The sequence below is a fragment of the Eschrichtius robustus genome, chromosome 15 (assembly GCF_028021215.1).
Source record: "Eschrichtius robustus isolate mEscRob2 chromosome 15, mEscRob2.pri, whole genome shotgun sequence".
NCBI lineage: Eukaryota > Metazoa > Chordata > Mammalia > Artiodactyla > Eschrichtiidae > Eschrichtius > Eschrichtius robustus.
Genome location: NC_090838.1, coordinates 20,309,042 through 20,335,668, shown reverse-complemented (window position 1 = coordinate 20,335,668; position 26,627 = coordinate 20,309,042). Strand labels below are relative to the sequence as shown.

The 26,627-nt window shown below is 37.3% G+C and overlaps 1 protein-coding gene across 1 annotated transcript in view; it reads left to right on the top strand.

The window, feature by feature from the left end:
- ASXL2 (ASXL transcriptional regulator 2) overlaps nucleotides 1-26,627 on the top strand; it is a 130,080-nt gene that overhangs the window by 45,057 nt on the left and 58,396 nt on the right. The gene's annotated exons all lie outside the window — the stretch shown is intronic.

The window sequence follows — 26,627 nt, the reverse complement described above, 5'->3', positions numbered from 1 at the left end:
TTTTATATGTTAAGGCAGAAATCCGGGTGTCTACATTAGAGATATTTTCATTAAGAGAAAAAGGTTACAGTGCTACTAGTTGTTCTCACCTGGGGGTGGTATAGCGCAGGGGTCCCCAACCCCGCGGGCCACAGACCGCTAGTGGTCCATGGCCTATTAGGAACCGGGCCACACAGCAGGAGGTGAGCGGCGGGCGAGCGAGTGAAGCTTCATCTGTATTTACAGCCGCTCCCCATCACTTGCATTACCGCCTGAGCTCTGCCTCCTGTCAGATCAGCTGCAGCATTAGATTCTTATAGGAGCTCGAACCCTGCTGTGAACTGCTCATGCGAGGGATCTAGGTTGCGTGCTCCTTATGCGAATCTAATGCCTGATGATCTGAGGTGGAGCTGAGGCTGTGATGCAAGTGCTGGGGAGCGGCTGCAAATACAGATTATCATTAGCAGAGAGGTTTGACTGCACAGAGACCGTAATAAATCAATTGCTTGCAGACTCATATCAAAATCCTATCAGTGAGTGACAAGTGAAAACAAGCTCAGGGCTCCCACTGATTCTGCATTAAGGTGAGTTGTACAGTTATTTCATTATATATTACAATGTAATAATGGAAATAAAGTGCACAATAAATGTAATGTGCTTGAATCGTCCCAAAATCATCCCCCACCCACCCAACCCCCTGCCCCAGTTCGTGGAAAAATTGTCTTCCGTGAAACTAGTCCCTGGTGCCAAAAAGGTTGGGGACCCCTGGTATAGTGTAATACCCATAGGGAAAGTGTTTAGGATTTTGGGGGGCTATTTTTTTTTTAAATTCATTTATTTAATTTATTTATTTTTGGCTGCGTTGGGTCTTCGTTGCTGTGTGCAGGCTTTCTCTAGTTGCTGTGCACAGGCTCTAGGCGCACGGGCTTCAGCAGTTGTGGCTCTAGAGCGCAGGCTCAGCAGTTGTGGCTCACAAGCTCAGTTGCTCTGAGGCATGTGGGATCTTCCCGGACCAGGGCTCGAACCCATGTCCCCTGCATTGGCAGGCGGATTCCCAACCACTGCGCCACCAGGGAAGCCCTGGGGGGCTATTTTTGATTGTCACAATGATGAGAGAGGAGGGAGCACTATGGCATTTGGTTATTACTCTGAGGAACAAATTCTACTAACGTACTCTAATTTTTTTAATAGCACTATTGGGTTTTATAGAACAGGAATGAGCAAGAGATTTCATTTCTTTTCATAAAATTAGACTATTCATAAAAATTTCATAAAATTTTCTATTCCTAAAAATACACACTGGGGAAATAGACCAGGAAACCTGATGTAAAGAGGTCAGACTCCATCAGTGCCCTAGGTCTAAATGACAATTGCAGGATCATCCATCTCTAACACAGTAAGGCTCTGACTTTAAACTTGTCATTATTATTTCTAGAGAGTAGGCAAGAACAGTAAATAAGAAAGAATACTAAATAAATAAAGAACAGAAGGGGAAAAACAGAAGAACTTAAAAAAAAAAGTGTAGCAAGATGGTGGAGTCATCAAAAATAGCTTCTGGTTTCACTTAGTAACAACTCACAAGAAGCTATTCTTGGTTAAACTATATTGTGGTGATATAGTTACGTGACCACAAAGCAGTACTTTTAAAGTCACCAGTGACTTCCATTTTGTCACCTCCACTGGACTTTTAGTTTTGCCTCTCGTTACCTCTCAGCATTATTTAACACATATGACTACTACTTCCTTTTTGAAACTCTGTATCATTACCTGAAGTGACCAAACATTCCTACTTTCCTTCCTTGCTCTGCAAGCTCCTTCTCAGTTTTTTTGCTTATTATCTTCTCTCTTAACTGAAGTGCAATCGACATTCCCATAGCTTTTTTGGGGGTCACTTTTGTTTTGTCACTTCCCAGTTGTGTAGGGAAGCTAATTCCCACCTCAGCCTTTGTACATGCTGACCCCTTTACGTAGTTAACTGTTGTATTTTTCAGGTGTCAGCTTGAATATTTTCCAGAGAACTTTGGCTGACTTCCCAATCTAGATCACATTTTCCGTTTTTAGTTTGGTATAGTGTTCTGTGTTCTTTCTTTATAGCACTTAAGATTTGAAATTACATATCGTTTTGGTCTTCCAAAAAAATCATGTAGCTTCTCTATAGCTTACATTAAGCTAGTAGTAGCTCCATGAGGGCAGTGACATTTATCTCCCCCCCTCCCCCCCGCCCCCCGCCCCCCGCTTGGCATGTAACAGGCATTGCAGACCTACTTGTTAATGAATATATGAAGTATCAGTGATTCAAATGTAGTTCTGGCTTATCCTCTTGCTGCATGATGTGTCTTAAATGGTAGTCTTAAAATCTTTAGAGTTTTCAGGTACATTATGGAATGAAGTAACTATGCTTATTGAAGACGTGCTCTTTTTTTTAACCAGTCTTGGGATTTAATTAACCAGGAAGGGGGATTATTGGGAGGGGCACCCCTGTAAAAATGTACAAAAGGTCTGTGGGGCTCTGTGGAAGGGGAGATAAATATGTACATGGAACCCCGCTTTCCTTTAGCCCCTCCTCCCCCAGCCCTGAGAGGGCATGAGGACTTGGGTGGTAGGTGAAGAGGAGGGGGGCACTTTGGCCTCTGGCTTAGTGAGCCTTTGGGGAGGCAGGCCAAGGGCCTAGGGGCCCTCAGAAGCGACGATGGTAAGATGTCCTCCTTTTTACAGTTTTATTTTCATTCCTTAATCCTCAGTACAAGGCTTTTCAGCTATTTTTCCCTTTGCTGTTTTCCCTCTGCTCCCCCATTTTGAAGAATCTCGCTTAATTTTGATTATTCCATACTATATTGTTTTATTCTAAAATGTATTAAAATGGAAGCAGCTCAAATGTCCATCAGAAGATGAATGGATAAATAAAATGTGGTATATACAGTCAATGTAATATTATTCAGCCTTAAGAAGGAATGAAATTCTGATACATGCTACGTAGATGAACCTTAAAAACATGCTAAGTGAGTATATGTATAACTGATTCATTTTGATGTACAGTAGAAAGTAACACAACATTGTAAATCGATTGTACTCCAATAAAAATTTTAAAAAAATATGAAAGAGAATGTATGTATGTATTAAAAAAAAAATGCTGAGTGAAATAAGCCAGACACAAAAGGACAAATATTGTACAACTCCACTTACATGAGATACCTAGAATAGGCAAGCTCCTAGAGACAGAAAATGGAATAGAGGTTACCAGGGGCTGAGAGTAGGGGAGAATAGGGAGTTATTGTTTAATTGGTAGAATTTCTCTCTGGGATGATGAAAAAGTTCTAGAAATGGATAGTGGTAATGGTTGCACAGCATTGTAAATACTTAGTGCCACTAAATCGTACACTTATACAGGTTACCATTTTAGCCATTTTACTATGTATATTTTGCCACAACCAGTCAACAAAAAGAAGTATTAAAAATGAAGTGATTGGCTCCTGGCTGAGAAAGATTGAGGTACTAGTCCCTTTAAGAAGTTAGGTGATAAGATTGAAAATAATTTACCCAAAGTATGGAATTTTGAATGAATTAATTAGAAACGTACAGTATTCTTAGAATATTATAACATTTAAATTAAATACTGTTTTATAACTATAAAGCATATCAGCATTTTAGAAAACAGGGAGAAAAAAAAAGGGTCCTTGAATTTTCCCCCTCATAATAGCTTATGACTTCATGTATTCCTTTTTTTTTTTGGATACCTAAACGAACTCCTTTTAAAGATAGAGTTTTCCATGGGAGTCATAGGGAAGAAAGAAGATATGGATTTTGTTGTTTCAGGTGAAAGGAACATTTAAAGTGTTCTAAAAGTAGCTTAGTTCTGTTTAGAACAGATAAGAAGATGTGAAAAGCGTTGAAGTAGCCCTTAGGAAGAAAAGATAGAAAGATTTTAAAAGAAAGAAGAATTTGGGACTTGTAGGTTGTAGCAGTTATTGGTAATTTAGATAGATAGGTGCTCTAACTATGGTATTTGATCATTCCTAAAGAAAAAGAAGTTAGTTTCTGTACTGTTTGCCAGTAAATAGTTATTTCAGAAAATTAAAAATGGTTTTTTTTTTTAATTTTAATAAATTTATTTATTTATTTTTGGCTGTGTTGGGCCTTCGTTTCTGTGCGAGGGCTTTCTCTAGTTGCGGCGGGCGGGGGGCCACTCTTCATCGCGGTGCGCAGGCCTCTCACTATCGCGGCCTCTCTTGTTGCGGAGCACAGGCTCCAGACGCGCAGGCTCAGTAGTTGTGGCTCACGGGCCTAGTTGCTCCGCGGTATGTGGGATCTTCCCAGACCAGGGCTCGAACCCGTGTCCCCTGCATTGGCAGGCAGATTCTCAACCACTGCGCCACCAGGGAAGCCCCTAAAAATGGTTTTTAAACAATTTGTTGTGACATCTCACTTTCTTGTTCAATTTTCCATGTCTGAAATATAGCCTAATTGTTCTTTCTCTTAACTTACATAGTAATGATAACTTGGCAGTAGTTCCCTAGGGTTGAGCTCTTCGACACAGAATTGCTAGTTCCAAATTTGAAGTACTGTTAGAACCTTTTGAAAAAATTCTGTAAGCTTTTAATCATTTGTTTTTACCTAGACAGTTTCCTTTTTAAAAAGTCAATATTGTTGACTGAATAGAGATTTTTTTTGAGTTTACTTGGTTGAAAAACCCCCATTCACATTATAGCTGATGTGTTATTGAGTCTAGATCATGCTATACATTTATGTGAATCTAAATATTGAAGAAATAGTTATTTTTGTTTCCCTCTCAAGACACTACAAATGAAATCAAGGGTTCAGAGAGACAGATGTATCCACTTCATACAGTTTGTGTACTTCAGTTTCTTTCTAAGGGAAATTATTCAGGGTTTTATTTTATCTTGAATCAATGTAACTTGTACAGTAAATGGCTGTCATTAGCCATCAGTGTATAAAATAGCCTTTCAAAAACTGTAAGTAAGATGTTTCTTTTTTGTCTGATGATGTCTTAAGATATTTACAATTTACAGGAAAACTATCTCAACACCCCCCTTTATTCCTGTTTTCTCCTGATTTGAGTCCATACTTCTTCCTGTGATTACAAACTATCCCATCGGTCATGAATACAAACCCCAGAGGTAATTCAAACTCTAGCCTCCCGAATATACTCACACAGCTTCATGGAGCTGTTTCTGGACTTTGGGGCATTCTTTTTTTAATCTTTTAAAATTAAGTTTGTAAAAGATCTCTGCGTCTTTGAGCTATAGTTCTGTAGTTCTCAGGGTCCAGTCAGCAGACAGAAGCTACATGGTTTGAACAGGGAAGTTATTAAGTTAACTGGTTAATTTATTAACTGGAAGTTATTAACTGGTAACCAAGAATTAACTATTGAAAGGTAAAGATAACACAAAAGAATACAGTAATAACAGATACGGGAAGTAACTGCTACCTGTAGGGCTGAGGCAGCGTGCCCTAGGAAGGAATAACTTTCAAGGAGGCCCCTCCATGTCCACAGGGGTTGTGATTCAGCTCTCCCTGGAGAAGGTGGGGCTCTGGTCCAGTGGATGACAAAGTTCACTGGTGCCATAGCCGGGGGTGGTACATAGAAAACTGCCTTCTGGGTAGTAGAAGAACTTGCTGGAAAGCCTCCTGCTGGGTTCTCAACTGGGGAGCCAGCTGAGGCAGCAGCAGAATTTTCTGGAAAGGCACCCACAGGCATTCTGCTGAACATTGCTGAAGGGTGAGCACCATTGAGTGTCCCTCATATTGCTGGGTGCTGCAAGCCATGAGAGCAAGCAGGCAAGAGCACACTAAAACTGGAAAGAAAAGGCTCCCTTTTTTCTTTCTGCAGTGTTCTCCCAGCACTATACTGACAAAACTTAACAGTGAGCCAGCTGGCAAAAGAGAAATGTTTATAGAATCCAACTCCATTGTCACAGAGAAGGGCAAAGAAGGTTGGATTTGGAGCTAAAAGTCAATAAATCGGTAACTGGCACAGAAGGCTTCAGTAGTTTTTCCATAGAATAACTGAGGTCATTGACTGGTCCCATGTACCACTTTTGTTTACTTGATTTCTTTCCATCCGCACCCCAGCTAAACTGATGCAGTGCTGTTGCCTGTATAGGATCTGAGATTTCCTATCTTTACTCAGGACATTAAGCCAGCATTTATCCTCCTCTCTTTATGAAAAAATCTTGACAATCTTTTAGAATCAACTCAGTTATTACCTCCACAAAGCTGATGGCCTTTTCCTCTGCAGTTGAACATATCTTCCCCCTCTCAATATTTTTCTTTTTTAAAGGAGAATTATCACCTTATATTTTAATATTATCTTCACTTCTCTTACTAGATTAATTTTTTTTTCTTTTAACGTATTTTTTAAAATTTTATTTATTTATTTATTTATGGCTGTGTTGGGTCTTCGTTTCTGTGCGAGAGCTTTCTCTAGTTGCGGCAAGTGGGGGCCACTCTTCATCGCGGTGCGCGGGCCTCTCACTATCGCGGCCTCTCTTGCTGCGGAGCACAGGCTCCAGACGCGCAGGCTCAGTAATTGTGGCTCACGGGCCCAGTTGCTCCGTGGCATGTGGGATCTTCCCAGACCAGGGCTCGAACCCGTGTCCCCTGCATTGGCAGGCAGATTCTCAACCACTGCGCCACCAGGGAAGCCCCTAGATTAATTTTTTATTAAGATTTATGATCAGTTTCCATCAGAAGAATAGGCTCTCAATACCAGAGACAAATGGGACTTCGCTATTTTAATTATTTTATTCATAGAATTACAGAGAAAATAGACAAGAAATATGATAGTTATGCTTTTAAATGGAAAATTCAGGTTCTTTATACTTATGGTTTAAAAAATTGAGTGATAAATTTGTACACGGGAGAAAGTAAAAAAACTTAAGAACTGAGATGACTTTAGAGATTATCTGATTCCAACGTATAATTTTGGATAGAATGAGGCCCCAAAAGCCAGTGTCTCCAAATCAGAATTTGCTTTTTCTTGAAATCCTCTCCTATTATTGTTTTGTTCTGGGTTAAGCTAAAATTGTATTATTCTAAACTTAGAATATATGTAACAAATACATAAATTATGAGACATAATAGTAAAAACACTTGTGAAATGTCCTTATCACCAAATATCATTGGAGTTGCCTCTGTGCTTCTACACTATCCCATTTGCTTCTCTTATTTTGCTGTTATGAACTCCCAGTATTATGCTGAGTTAGAATGGTGAGCACATACTTCTTTGCCTGCTTGTTCATAAGGGGAAAGCATTCCCTCTTCTATATTCTGGAAGATATTGTATAAAATTAGTGTTAGTTCTTGAAATGTTTTGTGGAATTCTCAATTGAAAACCATCTGGACTTGGAGGTTTCTTTTTCAGGAGATTTTAAGTAACAAATTTGACTTCTTTAATGGTTATAGGACTATGCAAATTATGTTTCTTATTGGTTGAGTTTTGGTAGTTTGTTGTTTCTGAGGAATTTGTCCATTTCTTCTAAGTTGTCAAATTAATGAGTGTAAAATTGTTTGCACTGTTCCCTCACTGTCTTTTTTATGGTTGCAGAATATATAGTGACATCTCTGTTTTGTTCTTTCTTTTGTTTTTTTTTGGGGGGGTGGGGCTGTGCCACATGGCATGTGGGATCTTAGTTCCCAACCAGGGATCGAACCGCCAGCAAAGTCCCCTGTTTTGTTCCTGATATTGGTAATTTTTATTTTCTCTCCTATCTTTGTCAGTCTTGCTAGAGATTTGTTAATTTTATTGGTTTTTTTTAAAAAAAGAGACCAGAATTTTGTTTCACTGCTTTTTTTCTATTGTTTTTCTCTCTCTCTCTCTTTTTTTTTTAATCATTTTATGACTCAGATTATGGTCTATCTTGGTGCATTAAATATTTCATACATGCTTGAAAAGCATGTGTATATGTTTGCTTCTGGGGTAGAGTGTTCTGTAAATGTAAGGTCATTTTGGTTAATAAGGTTGTTCAGATGGTCTATATCCATACTGATTTTCTGTCTACTTGTTTTATTGATCATTGAAAGCAGGGTGTTGAAGTCTCCAAGCATAATTGTGCATTTGTTTATTTCTCTTTTCTGTTATTTTTGTTTTTGCTTCAAGTATTTTGAATATTTGTTGTTAGGTACATATGCATTAAGGGCATTAAGTTTTCTTAGTCAATTGACCCTGTTTTCATTCTGTAATTACCCTCTTTATCCCTGATAATAGTCTTTGTTTTGAAGTTTATTTGGATACTAATAGAATACCTTTTTTTTTGTTTTGGTGGTGAGATGCGAGGCTTGCAGGATTAAGGATCTTAGTTCCCCCGACCAGGGATTGAACCCAGGCCCTTGGCAGTGAAAGCACGGGGTCCTAACCACTGGGCCACCAGGGAATTTCCTAATAGAATACTTTTGATTAGTGTTTGTGTGATATTTATTTTTTCCATTCTTTTAATTTATCTGTCTTTTTATTTTTTTATTTTATTTTTTAAAATAAATTTATTTATTTATTTTTGGCTGCATTGGGTCATTGTTGCTGTGCGTGGGCTTTCTCTAGTTGTGGCGAGCTGGGGCTACTCTTTGTTGCGGTGCACGGGCTTCTCATTGCGGTGGCTTCTCTTGTTGTGGAGCACGGACTCTAGGCACGCAGGCTTCAGTAGTTGTGGCTCCCGGGCTCTAGAGAGCAGGCTCAGTAGTTATGGCGCACGGGCTTAGTTGCTCCGCAGCATGTGGGATCTTCCTGGACCAGGACTCGAACCCGTTTCCCCTGCATTGGCAGGCAGATTCTTAACCACTGCGCCACCAGGGAAGCCCTACTGCCTTCTTTTGAACTGAGTATTTTGCACTGTATTTTATTTATTGACTTTCTGTCACTCTCTTTGTGTGTGCGTGTGTTTAAAGTGGTTGTTCTAGAGATCATAATACATATCCAACCTTTCACAGAATTCTTAGGATTGATATTTTACCATCTTAAATAAAGTGTAGATGCCTTACAATCATTTAGGTCCCTTTATCCATCCTCTGTATGTTATAGTTGTCATATGTGTTCCATCTCATACATGGAATTACCCACCAGACAGTATTATTAGTTTTGCTTTCAGGCCATAAATAGTTGAAAGACTATTTTTACCCAGATGTTTACCATTTCTTTTGCTCTTCCTTCTTGCCTTAAGTTCCACATTTCCCTCTAGTATCATTTCCCTTCAGCCTGTAGAACTTTCCTTTTAGTATTTCTTTAAGAGCAGGTCTGCTGGTGATGAATTCTCTTAGTTTTCCTGCATCTGAGTATGTCTTTTTTTTTTTTTTGGCCTTCATTTTGAAGAATTTTTTGTTGGATATAGAATTCGGTATTGATAGTTCTTGTCTTTCAGTACTTTAAAAATGTTGCTCCACTGCCTTCTGGCCTCCATGGTTTTTGATGAGAAATACATGCTGTTTGAATCATTGCTCTCCTGTAAGCAGTACATGGTTTTCTCGGGTTGCTTTCAAGATAATTTCTTTCGCTTAGCTTTCAGCAGTTTGATTTTTAATGTGTCTAGGTGTGGGTTTCTTTGTGTTTAAATCTGTTTAGCATTCACTGAGCTTCTTGAATCTGTAGCTTTATGTCTTTTGCCAAATTTGGCAAGTTTTCAGCCATTCTCCAGATATTTTTTCTTCACCACATTCTTTCTCTTCTTCCAGTGTCGGGATTACCTCTGGGTATTTTACCACAGTTCCCTGAGTCTCTGCTCATTTTTTCCCAACCTTTTTTGTCTGTATTTCAGATTGGATCATTTCTGTTGCTCTCTTGTCACATCCCCTGACACTTTTCTCTGTCTTCTGCATTCAGCTATTGAGCCCATCCAGTGAGATTTTTTCAAATTTCTGATGTTATGTCTTTTAATTCCAAAATTTCTGGGTTTTTTTTTTTTAATAGTTTCTGTTTCTCTGCTGAAAACCTCTGTCTTCCCATTAATTTCAAGTTCGTTTATCCTAACCTCATGGATATAGTAATGAATGCTTTAAAGTTTTTGTCTGATAAGTCCAACATCTGGGTAATCTCAGGATTGGCAACTGTTGATTGTCTTTTCCCTTGAGAATTTGTCACATTTTCCTGGATCTTTGCTTATTGAGAAATTTAAGGTAGTATTCTGGACATTTTGAATATTATGTTGTTTTATGTTCTGTTTTTCTGTTAAAAACTTCTGGAGAATGGTGATTTCTTTGTTTTTTTAAAGTAGGTAGCCCAGCTATTAGACTATTCTCTTACCTTCTGTAAGTTTTAGTTTGATAATCAGATCAGTTTTCAAAGCCTTTGCTCTGCTGTTCTGCATCTGTTCCATGCATGTGCCACTCAGGGTGAGTCTGAGATGTGAGTAGTGGTTCAGTTCTTAAAGGCTTTACTGTGTTAATTGGGAATGTCCTAAGTATACACAGCTCAGGGGTGAGCCCAGGCCTCATGTGTAAATTAGGGGATTCCCTTGTCCTGTTCTTTTCTCTCAGGAATTCCACGCCTCCCCCCACCCCCCAATTCTTAGAATTTTATCTGTCCCCTACAGCAGTACCTCTCCTCAACTAGGACCTGCTTTTTAGTCAAAATGGTGAGAAATAAGCCCCAGAAAATTCACTCTGTGAGAGTTTAGCCAACTGAAGTTAGAGGGTATAGTCCACATGACTGTCCTCACTTATTATACCAACTGCATAGTTCACAGGTTTCTAAGACTACTCTCAAGGCTTGATAATTTGCTAGAGGAACTTGTATAACTCACTGAAAACAAACACTTGGTTTTGGGAAGGATACAGATTAAGATTCGTCAAGGGAAGAGACACATAAGGTAGAGTCAAAGTCTAGTACCCAACACAGAGCTTCCAGTCATCCTCTCCCCGTGACTTAGGACAGTGTTAATTGTCAACATCAGTGTGTGACAATAAGCACAGAGTATTGCCACTAAGGAAGCTTACTTGAGCCTTGATGTCTAGAGTTTTTATTGGAGGGCCATCGCATTATTCAGTTTTCAGTGTCTAGCCCCTCTAGTGATCAGTCAATACCATGTGACCCAAGCCCCCACCCTAAGTCACATTATTGGTATGTCTCAAAGCCCCCACTCCAAATTACAGTGTTACTATCTGGCTGGCCCAAGGCCCTCATAGGGCCTAGCAGTTATCTCTTAGAAGCCAAGGGCAAGGCCAGCCTTCTCTATGAGTATGGGTAAATTCTATCCTATATACTCTCATATGAGTTAGGTTTTGACTTCCCAATGTGCCAGCTTTCTTAATTTTCAGTGTTTTAAGTAGTTGCTTTTAAAAAATTGACGTATAAGTCACATACCATAGAAGTCACCATTTTAAAGCATACAGCTCAGTGGGTTTTTTGTTTGTTTGTTTGTCTTTTAAGTATATTCACCCAAAACATTTTCATCACCCTGAAAAGAAACCCTGTACTGATTAGCCACTCCCCTTCTTTGTCCCCTGCAACTCTCCCCATGCCTCAGCCATAGGCAATCACTAACGTACTTTCTGTCTCCATGGATTTGCCAATTTTGGATATTTCGTGTTATGAAATCATACACTATGTGGTCTTCTGTGACTGGTTTCTTTCGTATGTTATAATGATTTGAAGGATCATTCATGTGGTAGCATTTATCAGTACTTCATTCCTTCATTGCGGAATAACATTCCATTGTATACATATGCCACGTTTTGTTTACCCATTCATCCATTGATGGACATTTGGTTGTTTTCACTTCTTAGCTATGATGAATTATGTTACTGTGAACATTCATGTACAAGTTTGTGTGTGGGAAGTTGCTTTTTATATTTTTGTCCACAGTCTTTTGTTGTAACTAGCCAGAGAGAGAGAGAGACAGATACAGGCAGACAGGCAGACAGACATGGGCAGGCAGGAAGGCTGGCTGGCTATTGTGGGCCTGCTTTGTCTTCACCAGCACCAGAAATTCTGGTCAATTTTAAATCATGAAATTGGACTGAGCTTTAAATTCATGGAATCTTCCATGATTAACCACAAATTTCAAGCCAGAATCATGGTATTTTTCTTTGGCTTAGAATAGAATTCTGGATTTTGGTGTAGCCTTTGTTTTCCAGTCATTTTTAAATTGCAATAAGAGGGAGGGGGGTATCACAAACAGTCTGGTGTAGGCCATTTAACACAGGTGTTTTATGACTAGGTGTTTGGAACCTCAGTGTTGACTAGTTCCATAATTGGAGCCTGTTTTTTCTACCAAATAAGTAAGTGGATGTGAATAGTACACAATAAACCAGTATGAATCCATTGGCATGGTTAAATGTTTAAGCATTGCTCTGTCCAAATGTGTAGTCAGTCCTCAAATGGAAATAAACCTACCCCAAATATTTACATCTGATAATTACTTTATATCTGATAATTACAAGATGATATGTAGTCTGACATTATATATTTTATATATGTGTGTATATATATATATATATATATATATATATATATGAAGAATGCACTGCAGCATTTAGGAGTTGAAGGGATTAAGGAGACGAATAAAGAGGATGTTTTACTAGATTATGCAAGATGTGGTGGCTTGGATTAGGATGAAGAGAATAGACAGATTTGAGATCACGTTTCAGGACTTGCTGATGGATTGGATATGGGAGGTGTAAGGAAGGAGGAAATAAAACATTATTTCTAGGCTTCCTGATTGTACAGCTGCCATTTACCATAGAGAGGAAGAACAGAGGAATAAACTGGGAAAGTGAAGAGGGTTGATTAGTAAAGAATTCGTTGAGTATATTTTGTGGATTCAGAAAAAAAGGTTTGAACCTCATAAGGGGTGAGGGGACGTATTCAAGTGTGGGGACTGGTGTTGTTATACATGTCAGGACAGCAGTTAAAAGGTAGTAATGATCTGGAGCTGTAGAGTAGGTATCTGTTTTCAGAGATTAATATCTAATACCTGTTTCGGATGTTGATGAATAAATAGTTCCAGGTATGTTATAGAATCTAAAAATATATTCTTTTCCTTCTGTGGTAATAAACTTTAACTTATGTTATAAGTCTAGGTTTGTAAGTTAGGTACTGAAGACAGTTTTTTTAATGTAAATTTTTACTTTTGGAAAATTCCAAACTAAAACAAAAGTATGTATCCTCCAGCATAAATTATAAATAGTCCTCTCACCTCAGACTCTTTTGGGGTGAATTTCAGGTATTTTATTACTTCAGCATTCCAGTATGTATTTAACAGATAAGAACTAGAGAGACTATTTATGTACAGTTGGATATTCTGGTTTATTTTTAAAAACAGAGCAACTAAACATACACGTTAAGCATACATACTATTGATAAAACATACACAGAATAGTACGTAGTACATAAATCAAGTGCTTATGTACACTTTGAGACCATTCCTGCTAATCCTTAAAACGTTATCACTTGTTACTACTTCTATCCTTAGTCTGTTGTACAACAAGTTTTTCCTGCCAGTCAGCTGTGGCTGCCATTATTGTTTACAAATGTGCTTTTACAGCGTTAAGTTTAGGACTTCAAGCCTTCCTTCTGAAGTAACCATTGCTTTTAATAACTACCACTGCGCCCCCCGCCCCCTCAGAGTTCTTTTACCTGCTTTGCTCATTCTGTTGGCTGTATTATCTTGACTCTTTTTATATCAGCTAATAAAGAGTTTTTAGGAAAGAAGAAAATGGTATTCATTTCCTGAGACCCTATTCTTTTACTGTTTTTTGTTTTTGTTTTTTTTGGTCTTGCCATTCATGAGTAGAAGAGGAAAGAGAAAGAAAAAAGATTCTGGGTGTTCATGAATTTATTATCCACAGATTGAGTATATTCTGAATTAGACCATTTATGAGTGGTCCCAAGGGTTCATGATGCATAATAAGTAGTAATTTTGGTGAGGCCCATATGAATTTGAATCCTTTACACCATAAAATTCATGTGGGTGAGTAAGTTGTGCAGCTAATAAATGAGTATAGCCAACTGCCTAGCTTTTAAATAAGGTTGAGCATTACTTATTTGTCACCTCTGAAACAAGTCAGGAAGTATTTAAAAGCATTGGTTCTTTATGGAAAAAGACCTGGAAAGGAAGACTAAGTGCTAGTTTTATAGTAGTATTGGCAGATTTGGGGACAAGCACGTGACTTGGATGTGCATTCCTTACAAATGAAGCCTACCTAGTTCTATTACAACATTATGCCCCTGATTAATTGTACCCCCAAATGGGTAATCTCTTTTGCATTCCTCATCTCTTCTCCCTCCTCAACCTCTTTTCCAAACCAGTCACGTTATTTTAGTCACAGAATGATACAGCTGGAAAAGATAATTAGGATATTATAGTCATATACCATTGTATTACTGAAGAATTAAGACCCATGGAGATTGAGACTCGGCCAGGGTAGGACAACTAGCTTAGTGAAACTAAAACTCAGGCTTAACTACTTACTTTTGTTCTTTTCTTCAGTATATACTGCCTCTACATCTATAGTTCTCCCTTTCCTTCTGACTAGTATATTTGCTCTATTGTTTTTCAAATAAAACTTATACCATGTGCTAACATAGAACATTAGGTTAGTTGCTGTCTAACTGTAAATTGCTTTCTGGAAGAATTTGAAATAAAAACCCCAGCCATTATAGTAACTTGGCTTCTGAAAGGGCCAGTACATTTTTAAAGAACTTATCTTATTGGAACATTTAAGTAGATCTTTATATTGTCTTGCAGAGCTCAAAATCGTTCTCTAGCAAGGAGTTTTTCTTATGTCTCAGTCTTGTATCCCAAGCAAACTCCTTTAGAGTTGGAATTGTAAAGATCTCTGGGAACCATCTAGCTAAAATCATGCTCAATAAACATTTGCCAGATTAAAATTTTACCTCTTTGGAGGTGTCCCAGCTGCTTCTGATTAGTATTAAATGCATTTACTTAGGAACAAAATCTCCCTCACATGGTATTTAAGTATGTTTTAGCTCACCTCCCACCCAAAACTAATCCAATTACCTAATTTTTTTCCTCATCTCCTCTTATATAAAAGTATATAGCAAAGGAAATAAAGTCAACATTCTCTACTACTTTTCAGCAGAAATCTTCGCCACAGAGCAGATCATTTGACTGCAAAACTGAATTGCCTTGAGGTGATTTCACTAGAAAGAGCTCAGTTTAAGAATAAAGAACATTATTAATTAAATTGATACCATATTTATCTAAGGTTGGCTGATACCTTTGAGTTCGGCCTGCATTTTCTTTACCTGCTAGTTGCAGTCTGCTTTCAAGGCTGCAAACCTTGTAGGGATGTCAAAAGGATTAATTATGAAAAAACAAACACAAAATGCTTGGATATTAACAGAAAAGAGTATTCTTATCTATTATTATTTAGCTTCATAATGAGTTCCATTATGGAACAAAGGGAAGCTAATAAACCTTAGGGTCTATAGCTGATGGCTTTATGATGGCTCCTTGAAATTTGAAATGCATGGGAAGGATATTAAAGAATGGGGAATATTCACTGTATCCACATTAACTTTAAGCTGCTGTAATAGTTTTACTCTGCCACGTAATTGAGGTACTGCAATTGTTATCTGAAATGGTTTAGACTATTTAGTTGATGTATTTTAGACACTGATATTTGGGACTAACTTGTAAAATCTAAAGAAGAAATTAATGTTTTGTGTACAAAGTGTTGGGGAGGGTACTAATTTGAAGAATTGTATATTCTGGGAGGGGAGGGGAAAGTTTATTTTTTGGCTTCATTGTTGCTTTGTAAAGAAAAATTAAAAGCTCTTTTTTTTTTCCTTCTTTCATTTTCTTGGGGTGCATTCCAACTCCAGAAGGTAAGAATTACTTTATTCTAAAGACGTATTATAGAGTTATAAGGCACTCTTTTACAAGTTTAATTGAACTTTACCCTTGGTTGCATGATTTTTACTTTATAAAACTAAATAATTAGTCTAGAAACTATTATAAATAAGAGTGATATTACTATGTAAATATTGGTTGTATGTGTTTTTTTTTGTTCTCGCAATTTATAATAATCATTGTTTGGTCATATTTTCAGAAACCCAATCTACATTTAGTTTTATTAAAATCATTATTTGACTTTCTAGCATTAGGATACCTAATATTATACAGATTAATAAATGAAAATATTTCAGAGATTGGAAATGTGTGAGCTTACACTTGCTGTGTGGCTATAAGATTGAAAATGTATGTTTATGCTCTTACTGATTTAGAGAGAATATTGGTAAATCCTTTATGGGATTGACACGTACTTAAAACAAGGCCCAGAACAGGTTAAAATTCATAGTCTGGATCTTCACTGAATTGGTTTTTTATCTGTGTTTCTGTAACATTTTAGGTACACCTCTGTTATAGCAGTTCCCATGTTATATTATAGTTACTTCTTCTAATTATCTCACTTGCCTGTGACACTAGACAGTAGAAACCATATCCATGTGTTTTCATTTCACTTGGACATGACATGCTTGGCTTTTAGTTAGAGCTTAATAAATCTTTTTAACTCCAGTTAAATTTGTATTCCATTAAGTTTGTTTACAAGAACCTGTTCATTTTTGAGTGTTAGTTTATGGAGGAAACCTTAATTCAGGTCATACAAACAGTTAAAATTATAATTTTAAAAATTTTAAAGTAGGTAAGAAAAAATTTTTTGTTTTTGTTTTTTGAGGGGGGCTTATTCTTGATTAGGTTCTTTAGGTATGAATAATAGGAACCAAATGTGAATAACTTAAGCAAAATGGAAGTTATTTGAAGAATGTGGGGTAGCTCACAGGCTCAAAGGAAAGAAACAAGCTCTGAAATAAAGAAAACTAAGGTAGCTGCAGAGATCAGGTAGCTCAAACTAATGGATGGGCTCATCAAGGCACTCCAGCTGGGATGAATTAGTCTATGTCTACTCTGCTCAAGGTTAAAAATTCAAAGAAGAGTGAACCTGGCTGGCCTAGTGTCCAGGGATGGTGAGGCATCTTGATGGACAGTCCTACAAAGACTATTTCCAGTGGGGTAAGGCATAGTTCCCCAAAGCAAGATTGCACATTCTTTCCAGAGGAAGAGAGAATATATATTGACCAGGCAGAAACAACAGATGTCCACTATGTTGCTTACTGTAGAAGATAAGAGTACAACAGAAAAACTTAAGCTACAAGCAATTGTAAGAACTCGTTTTTTTTTTTTTAATAAATTTAATTATTTATTTATTTTATTTTTATTTTTGTCTGTGTTGAGTCTTCGTTGCTGTGCACAGGCTTTCTCTAGTTGCCGTGAGCAGGGGCTACTCTTCGTTGTGGTGCGCGGGCTTCTCGTTGCGGTGGCTTTTCTTGTTGCGGAGCACGGGCTCTAGGCACGCAGGCTTCAGTAGTTGCAGCACGTGGGCTCAGTAGTTGTGGCTCACGGGCTCTAGTGCACAGGCTCAGTAGTTGTGGGGCACGGGCTTAGTTGCTCTGCGGCATGTGGGATCTTTCTGGACCAGGGCTGAAACCTGTGTCCCCTGCATTGGCAGGCAAATTCTTAACCACTGGCCCATCAGGGATGTCCCTAATTACGATATATCTTGGTGTTGGACTATTTTGAGTTTATCTTATTTAGATTTCCTGAGCTTCCCGCATATGTAGGTTTATTTTTCACCAAATAAGAGTTTTTCAGCCCTTAGTTCTTTGAATACTCTTTCTCCTTTCCTTCTGAGACTCTGATGATGTAAACTTTGAATGTTTTGTTATTATCAACTCCCTGAGGTTCTGTTAAATTTTTTCAGTTTTATTTTTCTCTCTGTTGTTCACATCAGGTAAATTTTATTGATCTGTCATTAAGGTCATTGACTCTGTCCTCTGTCATCTCCATTCCACTATTGAGCCAATCTAGAAGTTTAATAACAATTTAATTTTCAAAGCCTTTGCTGTGCTATTTTGGTCTTCTTGTTTTATTTGGTGACAGAGTCTCTTAGTGATCTCTGCTGCATCTTTCTGAAGGAGTGGGAGGAGTTTCCACAGAACAGGCTGCCTGATGGCTCTAGATGTAGGGAAAAGGGAGTCTCCAGCTTGTAGGGACAGAGAGGCCTCCTGGGCCATATGCTTGTGATGGGGGACTCCCCGCCCCACCCCCCACCACTGGGTTGCTCAACATCTCAGGGGAGGGAACTAGTAGTACCAGGCCCAGGAGGACAGAAAGGCTTCCTGGGCTGGGCTGCTTCTTGTGGTTTGATCCCACTCGCTGGTGCCACCTTGCGCTTCCTATTTTAGTCTTTATTTTTGAGGCTTGAGGGAAGATACTCGCAGTCAAAGCCATTTAATTATATGAGCTTTACTGTAACTCTGAGTTACTTCTGTGAGTTGGAAAATGCCAAGAATTGGTAAAATTCATGGATCAATTGACTACTTCAAAACTCTGAATCTCGACATAAATGGCTATGTCAAGACCGACAGCTCTTGTTCAAAAGCAGAAAATAATTGTAATCAATAGCTTTGGCTATTTAGGTGTATAAACTACATTGCTAAATGAACAAGAATACCAAATAGAACAGAGATAGAAAATTAAACAAATTCTTATTTTTTGATGTACCTAATCAAATTTGTTAAATTTTATTCTTTCCATAGCTCATTTCTTTTTTTTTTTTTTTTTTAAATTTATTTATTTATTTATTTATTTATTTTTGGCTGTGTTGGGTCTTCGTTGCTGCATGCGGGCTTTCTCTAGTTGCGGCGAGTGGGGGCTACTCTTCCTTGCAGTGCGCGGGCTTCTCATTGCAGTGGCTTCTCTTGTTGTGGAGCACGGGCTCTAGGCACACGGGCTTCAGTAGTTGTGGCACGCGGGCTCAGTAGTTGTGGCTCGTGGGCTCTAGAGTGCAGGCTCAGTAGTTGTGGCACATGGGCTTAATTGCTCCACGGCATGTGGGATCTTCCCGGGCCAGGGCTCGAACCTGTGTCTCCTGCATTGGCAGGCGGATTCTTAACCACTGTGCCACCAGGGAAGCCCCATAGCTCATTTCTTTCAGGACTATTTCTGTAACTTATATTGACAAGTATTTTATCTTCAGTTCCTGTTTTCCTCAGTAATTCTTCTTTTACCTCAAAGAATATGTCCTCACATGTAACCCTCTGTATCGCTTTAGTTCAGAGATATATGGCTGTTTAGGAACTTGGCTCAACCAGTTAAGAAATGTTAGCATCCTGATCAGCTGAAATAAAGGCAGTTGATATTTCTTTATATGCAGTAGTTAGAGTGACAAGCACTGTGTTTGTCTTAAAGTCTACTTTTTCTTACCTCTTTCTCATCAGACTGAAAAGCAACATGCTGTAGTGAACGAATAGTGGAAATGGCCGTGGACTAAATAAGATAGGAGTCAAGTACTTTATGTTCCATATATTTACTTTAAAATAAGTCATAGAAACACTGGGCTCTTTTTTTCCTCCCCTTTTGAAGCGGTTTTGCTCATTTCTTACTGGTAGTGGACAAGCCATGCTTTTTAAAAAACAGTAGTGGGAAAAAAAGACAATAATAGGAAGGTGAAGAGAATGAAGATTTATAGTGAAGTATTAAAAGGATAGAGAGAGTATATAAGCACAGTTTCTGAAGAATCTTTTTTTGTTTCTATGACCTCCCTCTCCATGTTGTTCCTAGATTACTCTTACTTGTTTCGTGCCCTTTCACTACTCTGTTAATCCAAACTTCTCATTTTGTGGTCCCAACTGGGCCTGTTTGAAAGTTTTCCTGCATACCCTTTTACCCTTTCTCCAGTGGGTTTATTTCTCTTTGTTTCATGGCATGTTTGAGGAGGAAAATAGTTTGAAGAAACTAATTCACTAAAGGATAGATAAGTCGGATGCTTCTTTTTAAATTTAAAAACTACATTTATGTTATTTCTTTTTAAAAAGTAGGTTAGTTGTTAACCCAAATGAACTTCTCTTTGGAAGAATGCAGGTAGTATGACCAAGGGAAGGCAAGCAAAAGGTTTTAACGAAAGTGTTTGTAAGAATACAAAAATTTTCAGTGAATTTAAAGCCTACCAAGACTAATAATTTAATGATTTCTAAACTCACTATTTTCCATCATAAGGGTGCTGTTGAGTTCAGTTTTGTTTTGTGTACTCTGTCAGGTAAGCATGCCACAAATCAGCTGTTGATTTTAAAGTTATGTGGTGCTGATTTGTTTTAGCTAGTATGTGGATAATGATTACTGTGTGTGTGTGTAGATACACGTATATCACATGAGTGAAAGATTCTTATAAGTTTATTGTCTTTTTACATTTAATATTGACCTGAAATAGGGTTTAGTCAAGCATCTGTTTGGGGAACTAGATAATTCTGCATTTCTTTTAACCTTGAAAGTCTGAGTCCATTATTTAATCCTGCTGAAATTCAGGGGATTGAACTTCGAAGGACAGAGTGTATAATAGTTGAGTCAGGGATAGGGAAGCTGATTATGTCTTAGTTTTGACAAGGCTATTCTGTAGGAAGGAGTACAGAAAAATGAACAAGAGATTGGGATTAAAGTCAAAATAAGGCAGGGTTATCTATTGCAAAGTGTTGTATGTCTAGGATTAAATAAGTTAGACTGACGATGTCGCTTAAAGCTCTTTATCAAAGGCTTGAACTGGGGATAATAAATGTTGGAAGACATTGGTGAATTTTGAGGATGGATTGTAAAAGTTTTTTATATTAAATTTCTTTAGCTTGGTTGCAGCGGGGGAGATGCCAATGAGGAGAAGAGAGACCAAAAATCTGAAAAAGACTTCAGGGTTTCATGAAGAGTCTTAAAGTACTTGAAGGGCTGTCATATGGATTAGTGAAGAAATAATGTTAAATTTGTTTCCCCCACTTACAAAGATAGTTTATTACAAGGTCATTTTAGCAAATTCAGACAGTAGAGAAAATCACAGAGAGGAAAGAAAAGATCCTCCTAAATTTTTCCACCATGATAACCACTGATTTACATCATAAAATCAGGGCTAAAAAATGGAGTTAGAGGAAGATGTTAGAGGCTTAACTGTTAAGAATTAACTCTTAAGGTGTTAAGAGTTAGAGGCTTAACTTAAGGAAGAATTTATGAATATTTGGAAATGCTTGAGGACATAGTGATTCTCCACCACATTATATGCTTGTGCAAAAGACTAGATGATTAACCTGTTTATGACGTTTTAGGAGGGGATATATAAGCATCTGTAGGTAAATGGACTAGATGACCTATGAAGCTCCTTGTCAACCTGTGGATTTTATCTGATTCTTGTCTGTAGGTATTTGCACCTGAGAGATGGTTATGTAAAGTGAGAGTAAGATAAAGAATGATCAAAAGTTGTAGGATTTTATTCCACCCAGTAATTCCACTTCTGGGTATATACACAAAAGAATAAAAAGCAAGGACTTGAATAGATAATTTTACACCGGTGTTCATAGCAGCATTATTCACAGTAGGCAAAAGATGGAAGCAACCCAAATGTTTATTGACAGATGAATGGATAAACAAAGTGTGGCATATACATTCAATGGAATATTTTTCAGCCTTAAAAAAGAAGGAAATTCTAACATATTCTACAACATGCATGAACTTCAGGACGTTATACTAAGTGAAATAAACCAGACACAAGAGGACAAATATTGTATGATTTCACTTACATGAGAGACCTCAAGTATAAGTCATATTTATAGAGACAGAAAGTAGAGGGTGGTTGCCAGGGGCTGGTGTAGGGGGGAAATGGGGAGTTGTTTAGTGGGTGTAGAGTTTCAGTTTTGCAAGTTGAGAAGAGTTCTGGTGCTTGGTTGTGTAACAGTGTGAATGTACTTAAGTGGAAGTGAACTGTACACTTAGAAGTGGTTGAGATGGTAAATTTTATGTTATCTATACTTTCCCAAAATAAAGTTGTAGGATTTTGTTGTAATTTGAGTAGGGTACATTTTTATCTAATGTGGGAGAAACAACCACTGTATTTTATTAGTAGGAAATAATAAGACATTTGCCTAAGGTAGAGGGGATGAGCAGAGGTACTTCTTTAAATTTTTGTAGAAGGTAGTAAATGTTTATCTCGCCCTGTTAAATTTAAAATCTAAGCAGTGATAGAAGATTGTAGAAGAGTGTGAGTGTGAATTGTTTTAAATTTCTGCCTACAATGTGATGATACAGAATTGGTGTAACAAGTGAGTAAATTCTTCAAGAGTGCCAGACGGACCTTTAGAATTAGGAGAGCTATAGACAAGATAAAGAAAGGTAAAGATTTTTACTGAGAGTTGATGGGCCTTGTATGTTTATGAACCCTTTTGCAGACTTCACTTACAGTTTTATTTGTATCCTCAAGCTCCAGAAAGAAACTAAAAATGAAAGAAAACAATAGTGAAAATGTCCAGACTTTCTTTCAGTGGAGAAATTGGCGTGATTAGTTATGGGAAAGGTTATCAGTTAATTTTTAGAAGAGATCTTTAGTTAAGTTCTAAACCTAAGTTTCTGATTTTGTTCAGTTCCTGAATTGATAGCAAATTTGCAATTGTGGCTAAAATGTTTACATTACTGAACATTTAAAATCTGTACCAACTTGCCTCATCTTTCTGGTGAGAGGGAAATGTTAATTAATCATAAATGATAATATAGTGTGTGTGTGCACATGCGCGCACGCACACACTAGGAAATAAAGAGTCATATCATTTGGCTGCACTCAGTCCCAGTTCATTTATTTTTACATTAAAATTTAGGAATGTGTGCTTACGGAAACTTCCACTTTTTTTTTTTTTTTATATCACTAGCACTTACCCCCATGCAGTTACACAGTAGCTATTCTGTAAATGTTCAATGAATGAGAAACCAAGTTCGCTTCTTTTCCACATCATCTTTTTTTAAAAACTTTATTGAGGTGTAGCGTACATACCATAAAGTTCACCTATCTTAACTGTACAGTTCAGTGATTTTTAGCAAATTTACTGAGTTGTGCAACTATCACTGTAATCCCCAGTAAGATTTTTCATACGTGTATACAGTTAATACTAGTTCCCACTGCCAGCCTCTAATCTACTTTCTGTCTCTGTAGATTTCCCATTTCTGGACATCTCATATAAATGGAGTCATATAATATGTGGTCTTTTGAGGTTAATCCATGTTGTAGCACTTACTAGCACGTCGTACTTTTTCATTGGTCCATATTGTTTTTATAGACTTCTTGTATATATTGCATATTTTTAGCTTTTTATTTATTTATTTGGGTTATTAATTTTAGACTTAAAAGTTGCAAAAGCAGTACAAAGAATTTTTATATAACTTTACCTAGATTCCACAAATGTTAACATTTTATATACTTTATCTATCTAGTTTGTGTTTCTGAAATGTCTGAGAATTGTAGACATGCTGCCCCATTCACATTTAAACACTTGAGTATACTTTCTAAAGGCAAGTATATTCTTTGACATAACCACAGTGTAACTATCAAAATCAGGATATTAATATAATATTACTTTCTAATCAACAGGCTTTATTTAAATTTGATAATTCTTCCACTGATGCCCCAATCCAGGATCACACATTGCATTTACATTTAGTTTTCATGTATCTTTACAGTCTCCTTTAATGTGGGAACATTCTTTTAGTCTTTGTCTTTCATGAGCTTGACATTTTTGAAGAGTTCAGACCAGCTATTTTGTAGACTGTCCTTCAGTTTGGATATATCTGATGTTTACTCATGATTAGATTCAGGTTGTACATTTTTGGCAGGAACGTCACAGAAATGATATGTCATTTTCACTACATCATATCAAAAAGTGTGTGATTTCAGTTTATCCCATTATTGGTGTTGATTACTCCGATCCCTTATTTTATGTGATGTCTGCCAAGGTTCTCCACTATAAAGATACAATTTTTCCTCCTTTGTAATTAGCATCTTGTGTGTGGAGGGAGATACTTTGAGACTGTGTAAATATCTTGTTTCTCATTGTATCTTTGCCCACTGGTTTTAGCATCTCATTGTTAGTTATCTGTTGCTGCTTAACAACATTATCATAGATTTAGGAGCTTAAAACAACACACATTTATTATCTCAGTTTCTGTGTGTCAGCAGTCTGGGCGCATGGCTTTACTGGGTTCTCTGCAAGGCTGCAGCCAAGGTGTTGGTTCTTATCTGAAGGCTTAATTGGAGAAGGAACCACTTCTAAGCTAGGTGGTTGTTGGCAGGATTCAGATCCTTGGGGTTTATCGAAATGAGGTGATTCAGTTCCTAGCTGGCTGTTGGCTAGAGGCTACCATGGGTTCTTTGCCACTTGGGCCTCCCCAACCTGTATGCTTCCTTAAAGCCAGCAAGGGAGAGTCAGAGTCACTTTGCAAGGATACTGCAGTCTTTCTCGTAATGTAGTTACTGTTCTGCCCGCTCTGCTGTATTCTGTATTGGTTAGAAGCAAGTCACAGGTTTCACCTACATCAAGGGGAGGGGATTACACAGGATATACCAGGAAGTGATGATAATTGGTGGTCATTTTAGAGTATGTCCACCACAACTTCCACTGATAATACTTGCCTGCAGTGTGGTGGCCACATACGGTGATTTTCTAATTCCATCATTTCTTTGTTAGTTGGAATTACACTGCAAAGAATTCTCCCCCATTCATTGATTTGTTCATTTATTTATATGAGTATGAACTCATAGATTCTTCTCTTATTCTGTGGGTTATGATTTTCTATATTCATTTATTTTATTGCTTAAGTAGAAAGTAACAGTTTAATCCCTACACGAAGAAGTCTTTAGCATGGGTGCCTAAACAGATTTGTAGTATAATGAATCATTTATCAAACATACTTTAGATTAAAGGTAAATTTTAACATGTAAGCTATTCTGTAATAGCTTTGCAAAGCCTTTGTAATTCTATTTGAAAATATACTTTGATGTAACAAACTTTTTGCGTTATTATCAAAATGTCATGATTGCTTTTATATTGATATTCTTCAAGGGAATAGCTGATCTTCCCCCTAAAGATCATTACCCTATAATTGAAATGATTAAAAGTTTTGGTGATGCAATCTAAACATACTCATTCTAAAACCACTGAATCCTCCTAGCTCCTTCATCTTTGTCTTGTCTCTTGATCTTTAAATGTTACATATAGGTATCCCTATTCTTAGCATTTGTGGGCATCTGTGACTGACTCTCTTTTTGAGTGTGTCTCTTCTTGTACAATACTTGGTCAACAAATACCTTGCTATTCATTGTGTCTTTTCTCTTTGGAAGTCTTGCACTTCAGTCTATATATAGTCTCCCTGCCCCCTTACCTGCTGTTCTAGTTTTTGTTTTGTTTTAAATAGCATGCCCTGTGAAAAGGAAGTGATTTTGAAAAAGAGCCTTACTCTGTTTCAGAAGTTATATTGTTTTAATAACTTATTCATATATTTTGGACTGTTTAATATTTTTGTAAAAATGATTCCTGATGACCAAAAAAAGGTCAATCAGTAATGAAAAAAATGTACACTAGAAAAATATCCTGAAATTCACTAGCCAGGAATAACCATTGTTTATTGCATTTAATTGAAGAAACTAAGAAAATTGCTAATTTTTTCACTGAAGATTATAAATACACTTCATTTAGGATATTAATTCCTAAATAATCTCTGAAGTTGAGGGAGAAGAAAATAGAAAAATTCTGAAGGTGTGTTGTCATTTTTAAAATGAAAGTTGAAAAAAATAGAAAGCATTTGCGTTTCTCTTACATCACTATAATTGCAGCTGTTTACTTTTTTTTCTCTAAACATTTGTCCATTCCTGAATTTTTTTATTTCTTTGTTGGCTAGATTTAAGTTTGTGGGTGGTCTTTTCCCTGAGTTCTCATGGGCTTGATACCTTTCTGTTGCTTCTTTGTTTGAATGACATCTTGGCTGGATATAAATTTTTTACTGTCCGGTATTGAGTATTGCTAAGAAAGCAGATGTCCCTTGCATTATACAGGGCTTATTAGTCAGTTTTTGCTGCATAACAGTCTTTAATTTCAGTGGTTTATAACAACGAATAGTTCCTTTTCTTCTTCATGTCTTTAGAGGAGCTGGGACTCAGTTATTGTTGCCTTGGCTTGGCTCTAGGCTGTGGGTTCTCTGTTCTCCTGGAATCAGTGGCCTGCTCTTGTGGCAGTCAGGAGTAAGTCAGACTATGCAAGCACATGTTAGCCGCTGTTTCTGTCATTTCTGTTATCATTTCACTGATCAAGTCTTACGGCCAAGCCCAACATCAGTGGGGCAGGGAAATAAATATATTTTCTTTACTGTAAGGTGGCATGATAGAGGGAGTGAATGATGAATTAAAAACAGTAATTCATTCTGCCACTTTTCTTTTCATGCCTAGATCTCAGCTTGATTCTTTCTTAGTCCTTGAAGTTTAAGATTTAGAAAAAAGTTAAGAAATATTTCTGAGTATCTTGGGTACTTGAGTTCGTCTGTACAGGTTTAGTAGTACTTTGCCTCTTCTTACATCATTCAGTATACACTGTGGATTCATAAACATAATATTTTCTCATTGGTAGGAGAGAGTTGTCACCTTTGAATATCCTACACTTTTCTTCTGCATCCTTTTCGTACCTCTGTCAATATGAATGCTTTTGACCTAGATGCTTTGTCAGTTAAGGTATTTTCAGTTGTAAATAACAGGAAATGCGATGTAAACTGGCTTAAACATCAAAGGAAATTAATTGTGTGATGTAAGTGAAAAAAACCTGGCAAAACTTGATCCAG